The 5,432-nt window shown below is 50.2% G+C and overlaps 1 protein-coding gene across 2 annotated transcripts in view; it reads right to left on the minus strand.

Annotated features, from left to right (window-relative positions):
• The window catches only part of Pdyn (prodynorphin), a 12,424-nt gene extending 9,679 nt beyond the window's left edge, over window positions 1–2,745 (minus strand). For both annotated transcript variants that reach the window (XM_036185378.1, XM_036185377.1), the window contains exons 1-2: window positions 2,418–2,745; window positions 1,156–1,216 (exon numbers count right to left, since the gene is read on the minus strand). The gene's annotated coding sequence lies outside the window, so the exon portion shown is untranslated. The remainder of the gene's footprint in view (window positions 1–1,155; window positions 1,217–2,417) is intronic.
• Between the last annotated feature and the right edge of the window lie 2,687 nt (window positions 2,746–5,432).

Genomic DNA, 5,432 nt, shown 5'->3' on the forward strand with positions numbered 1-5,432 from the left:
ATGGGGCAGGGTGAGGAGAAAACTCCTGAGCATGTCACCTGCCTCAGAGCTCCGGTGGAGGTAAGGAGTAGGATCCAGGCTGAATTGTAAAGGACCTGGGGACATAGTTCAGTCTGATATTACTCTCTCTTCCTCCTGTGGTTGGCTCTGGCTCAGTTAAGTTGTTTTAGCACCATGTCAGACCCACTAAGATCTGCAGATCACTTAGGAGCTGAGGTGAACAAAGTGGTGAGAGGAACCAGCTGTGGCCGCACTTTCCCAGACAGGCATGGAAACCAAACCAGCCATGGTGACCCATCTAAGAATGAGGGAGAGCTCTAATGAATAGAAGAAGAGTCATGCCAGGATAGCTGGAGCTGGGATGAGATGTGGGGAGGGATTTCATCGTCAGGGAGAGGGCAGATAAAGACATGAAGTCATCTGTAGTGATGGGAAGGGGAACACTGGCCCCAGAAATATTTGACTTGTAGTCATATTTCCCTGGAAGAGCACACAGCAGCATGGAATGGGATGACTGAAGATGCCATGTAAGAGGAAGGAGGGTTCATTTTGAGGCCTGCCATTTTGAATCAGTGGAGAGTTGACCATAGTAGCATTCACTGAGTGCCTACCAAATGCCAGGTGCATACAGCCTCCTATAGGAGCCTCACAGTAATATGAGGCAAAGGATGCTGTTATTATCTTCATTATATGGGTGAGGAAATTAAGCTCAGAAAGGGAAAGCAATTGTTGCAAAACTACACAGCAAACGAAGGATCAATAAGGGGCTTGAACACAGCATAGGCTCAGGAGTGGCCACATACTCTTAGGTAATACACGGAAAATTCTTGAAGTAACGCTCAGCGAATTCTGTGAGTTATCACAATCTTCGATGTGCTTTCACAAACAACCCGGAGCCAACCACTGGAGCAGGCTGCTGCTGTGAAACAGTGGGGATGACCCCACCGCTTCTGAGGAACCACTGTGACACTACACACCCAGCTGCCAGCCACTCCTGGAGACAAGCAGAGTCACCTGCCAGCCAGCATGCTTAAGCTCAGTGAGGACAAAGCGATAGGCTCAGGACTGTGTCAGTAAGTACACACACACACACACACACACACACACACACACACACACACACGCACGCACACACACACTGTTACCATAACTCACCCCGCTGTGGCTGCTTCAAGAGCTTCCCCCACGCAGATCTCAAAGCCTGGGGATGGATGACCTGCAAAAACCAAACCAGAGAGAAAGTGGGGTGCACCAGGGCACTGGTGAGGGAAACAGGGAAAGCAGGTGAGCATTGTGTAGGAGTAGAGGCCCCATGAGAAGGAACAGAAAAGGACTGACATTCTGGAGGTTTTGCAACAGATCTTGACAGCCATGTCTGTCAGATCAGAAAGATGAATGGTGTATATTTCACCAACCCTTGGCAGAAGGGTGATAATAAGAGCTTGCTGTCTGTGGGAGGGTACTTGAAACGAAATCCAATAACCTAAAGAGCTTGGAGGCTTTATTAAGGGGTACTTGTAAATCTTGAGAGGTTCTCAGAAAAAAAAAAAATGCCCAGGGAAAAGTAACAAGTCGTAGAATTCACTGCTCAACCATGGAGTGATCTACAGACACCTTCTCCGAACCTCGCCAGCTTTTTGCTGATGTCAAACTTTAGGGTTCCATAATACATACTTGGGATGTGGGTATTGCTATAAGAGAGCCCATGGCTTTCCACAAGTGAGCCTCCAAGGCAGCCTGACTTAGCTGCCTCCAGCAGGAATGTGGCTGTAATTTACATGAAAGCAACAAGTCTTTTCAAAGTAAAATTGACAGAAGTCCTGCTCAGCCTGGGTATCCAGCCATGCTTCCACTTTCTTTCTTCATTCCCTTTCAACCAAACAGCCCCGGACTTGAGTAAAATCATAACCAATTAGCACCTCGTCAGCAATTAACATAAATTAGAATAAAAAAGACAGCGCTTGTTTATGCGGTGATGGTGCCGATCGATACTTGGCATCTTGGCAAATGCCGAGTCCTGAACCTCATTAATACTCCAGCCCCTGTTCTCTAAGTTCAGTGAGGATGTTGACCTTTAAAATCGGGGCTAATTAGTGAAACCTCTTGATCTTCCACCCAGGCTGCCCCTCTTCTCCCCAGACTCTGGAAACTACGATGGGGACTGCTGTGTGGCAGAGCCAAGGTATAGCTGGCACCTGTGTAAGCCAGGACTGTACAAGGCATGGGTTCTAGAGGGCAGGCAGTTCTTTGGACTCACTGACCTGGCTTTTGTAAACTAGCCTTGAAACTATGACTTCCTGTGCTGAATAATCAGAACCAAACCTGATTTCCCCCTTCCCAAGCTCCCACCGGTCCCTCAGCCTAGCATCAGGAGCAGATGCGTAAGCTAAAATGCCTGAGCTCCCTGAAGATCTTACCTGTACTCTCCTTTGTCCCTGGTGGGCTTCTGGCTGCTCAGGTGGTAGGGTGGCCGATCCACGATGTAGGAGGCACCCTGACTCTAGCTCAGAGAAGTGTCACAGAGGAAGCTGTGAGGGCTTACCAGAGCCCCTTCCAGTGGCAGTTCTCAAGCCTTTCCCCCCTTTTATGGATGAGAGTCTCCCCCTGTCGCTCAGCCCTCTCAGCGCTGGCTGGCAGAGCACAGGCTGCTGGGAGCCAATGGGGAAGTGGCAGTTCAGTCAGAGCTCAGACCCCCAGGCCCTTCCACTCAACTCCCTGGGCCTGAGTGAGACACAATAGCTGCTCTTGGAGACGTGATGTGGTGTGGGGGAGGATGCACTCTCGAAGTCTGGGGGTGGACTCTCCGCGCAGAGTGCCGTTTGTCACTTCAAATTCGGCCACTTTCAGCATTTCCAGGAGAGTGTCACAGGAAGACAGAGACAAAGGTGGGGAAAGGCAGAGACAGGAAGAGACACAGAGAATAAAACAGAAAGGCAAAGAGAAAGTGAGCGGACAGAGCATGGAAACAGAAAGGCAGAGCCTGAGACACAAGGGATAAGGCAGAGCAGGAAGAAAAGAGAAAGACACGCACACACATTACCCCCCCCCCCCCAGCCACAGAGGCTCTCAAAGACCAGGAGATAACAAAGGATACAGAGTCAGAGAATGAATATGGGGACAAGGAACGAAGGCTGTCTCAAAATGTAGGGACTGAGGGATGTCCTGGAATGCCAAAGCAGAGTTCTGGGGTTTGGAAAAGGGACTTTCAGCCCCATGTTGATTGGATCACACACACACTGGGATGTGCGTGAGTGCACATTTGTCTTCGGGTGCCAGTTGACTTGGGCACCTGCCTGAGTTGATGCCAGGCACCGCCCTTCCTCACAACCAGGGACTGCCATTCAGTTTTGAGTTATCCCTGAAAGTGACATGGAGTGAGTATCATGAAATCACCCCCCCTCAGAATCCTAGCTATCATGAGCCTTTGTGTGGCTCTGGGTGGGAGCACAGCTGCCTCATGTGAACCCTCAGCCATGCCATGAGCAGCCTGAAGGTTTGGCACGGCTGTAAAAACAAAACAAAACAAAACAAAAACAAACAAACAAAAACAAACAAACTACCAGAACATGGGCATCTCTGAGTTTGGAAGAAAACATGCTTCTCTTTCAGTCAGCAGCAGAGTTGTTCACCTTGGTTGGGAGACTGCCAGGGGTTGGCTGGGTCGTACATGTCACAAACGCCTGGGTTGCACCAGGCAGGGAACAGAAATGTCAACTTCAGTTCTCATGTCCTGGCCAGGTGCAGGAGCATAGGCTAGAGAGCTGAGAACCTGGCCCACAGAACATAGCATGTCAGTCACCAAGACCTATCATCCAGAACCAGATGGATCTGGTCCTAACCACCTACAGTACACCTGCCCACCCCTAGGACTTGGCTCTAGAATGTCCATCTCTGAGACTTGGTTGGTTTGCCTTAACAAGGCAGACAAGAGCAATAGTTAGCAACACTGAAAGTGTGTGTTTAACCTCTGTCCCTGCTACCCAGCAGGGCAGAGTCCTAAGCCAGGTTAGTGGATTCAGTCTCAATTTGCTCATCTGTAGAATGGGGGAAAGAGCCCGGTTGAGTTCTTGCCATAGGGAAAGGAGGACATGCCAAGAACATTTGCCACAGCTGGCCCGTGGCCAGTACTTCCTTACAGCTGTCCCCGTGGTGGCAGTGATCAGCTAATCCTGCTCTGATGCACCAGCCACACTTTGCACTTCTCTGGAGCATCATCCCTTTCCGGCTGCTGGGTCATCATGTGCTCTTGTACAACTCAGATGACAGAAGGGGCCATTTGGTGAGTGCCTCGTACATCACAGACATTGTCACTTTTCCCCCTGTATCCTCAGAGAAGCAATGCCATGATGCGGTTGTCACAGTGCAGCCTTGTGTAATTAAGCAGCTGGGGTGTCGGGGAGTGGCAGTCTTGCAGGTCTCAGATGCCCCTGTCCCTCTGGTCTTGACTCCAGGCCCCCTGCCCCTTCTCATCTCCACTCTAAGCTTTCCTTCTGCAGCATTCCTCTCCCAAGGTGAGTGAAGCGCTGGCTCTGGCAGGCAGGAACTTCCAGGCACTTGCACAGCATCTGGTAGCCGTATCTCAGGCTGTCTTCCTGCTTGCCAGCCTGGAGCTCCTTGTGTCTCTAGTCACTGTTACCCAAGGACCTCACAACCTGAGAATGAACTGTTTCTGCCCCCTCAAGGTCTCGCTCTCCTGCCATTCACTCCTATTCTCTTTAATTCCCCTCCCTCCTCCTAATCTCTACTTACAGAAGCTCTTGGCAATGACCTTGGAATAGACCAAGAATGCTAGAAGAGATGGGGCAGCATCACTCCCATAGCCGGAAGTGAGCAGACACTAGAAGAGAGAGAAATGGGAGTATCATAAAGAGAAGCAAGTGCAGGGAGACAGAGACGCTCAGCGCTGAATAGCCTTCACCTGAGGCTATTTTAGCCTCAAAAGCAAATATTTCAGGCATTTAGTTTTCCTCTATGTGCAATATCCTCTAAACACACACACACACACACACACACACACACACACACACACACACACACGTGCACACATGTAAACACAATTACTGCACATGCGTGCAGGAGAAGGCTAAAAGCAGACTCTCCTTATCCCTGGAGAACCTCAACACAAAGTTTGCCTATCCCTTAGGCCTGGGACACACACACCCTCCCATTTAGGGTCCTAATGCTGGTCTCTGAGCACCATCACAGGGGAACAGGAAACTGAGCTCACTGGACTGCCCTGTGGGCGGACTCCATCCATCATGACTGACAGGTACCTCATTTCGATGAACAAATGCCCGAGTCATCCTCTGAAAGCAGGAAGATAGCACCAGCTTTATCTAGCGGTCGGGACTAATTCCCGAGTTCTCTCATGCCCCTTGCCCGCCTGTCCTCAGTGAAGGATGAGCTCTACATCAGATCTTGAAGTAGACAAG

The sequence above is a fragment of the Onychomys torridus genome, chromosome 4, assembly GCF_903995425.1.
Source record: "Onychomys torridus chromosome 4, mOncTor1.1, whole genome shotgun sequence".
In the NCBI taxonomy this organism is placed as follows: Eukaryota; Metazoa; Chordata; class Mammalia; order Rodentia; family Cricetidae; genus Onychomys; species Onychomys torridus.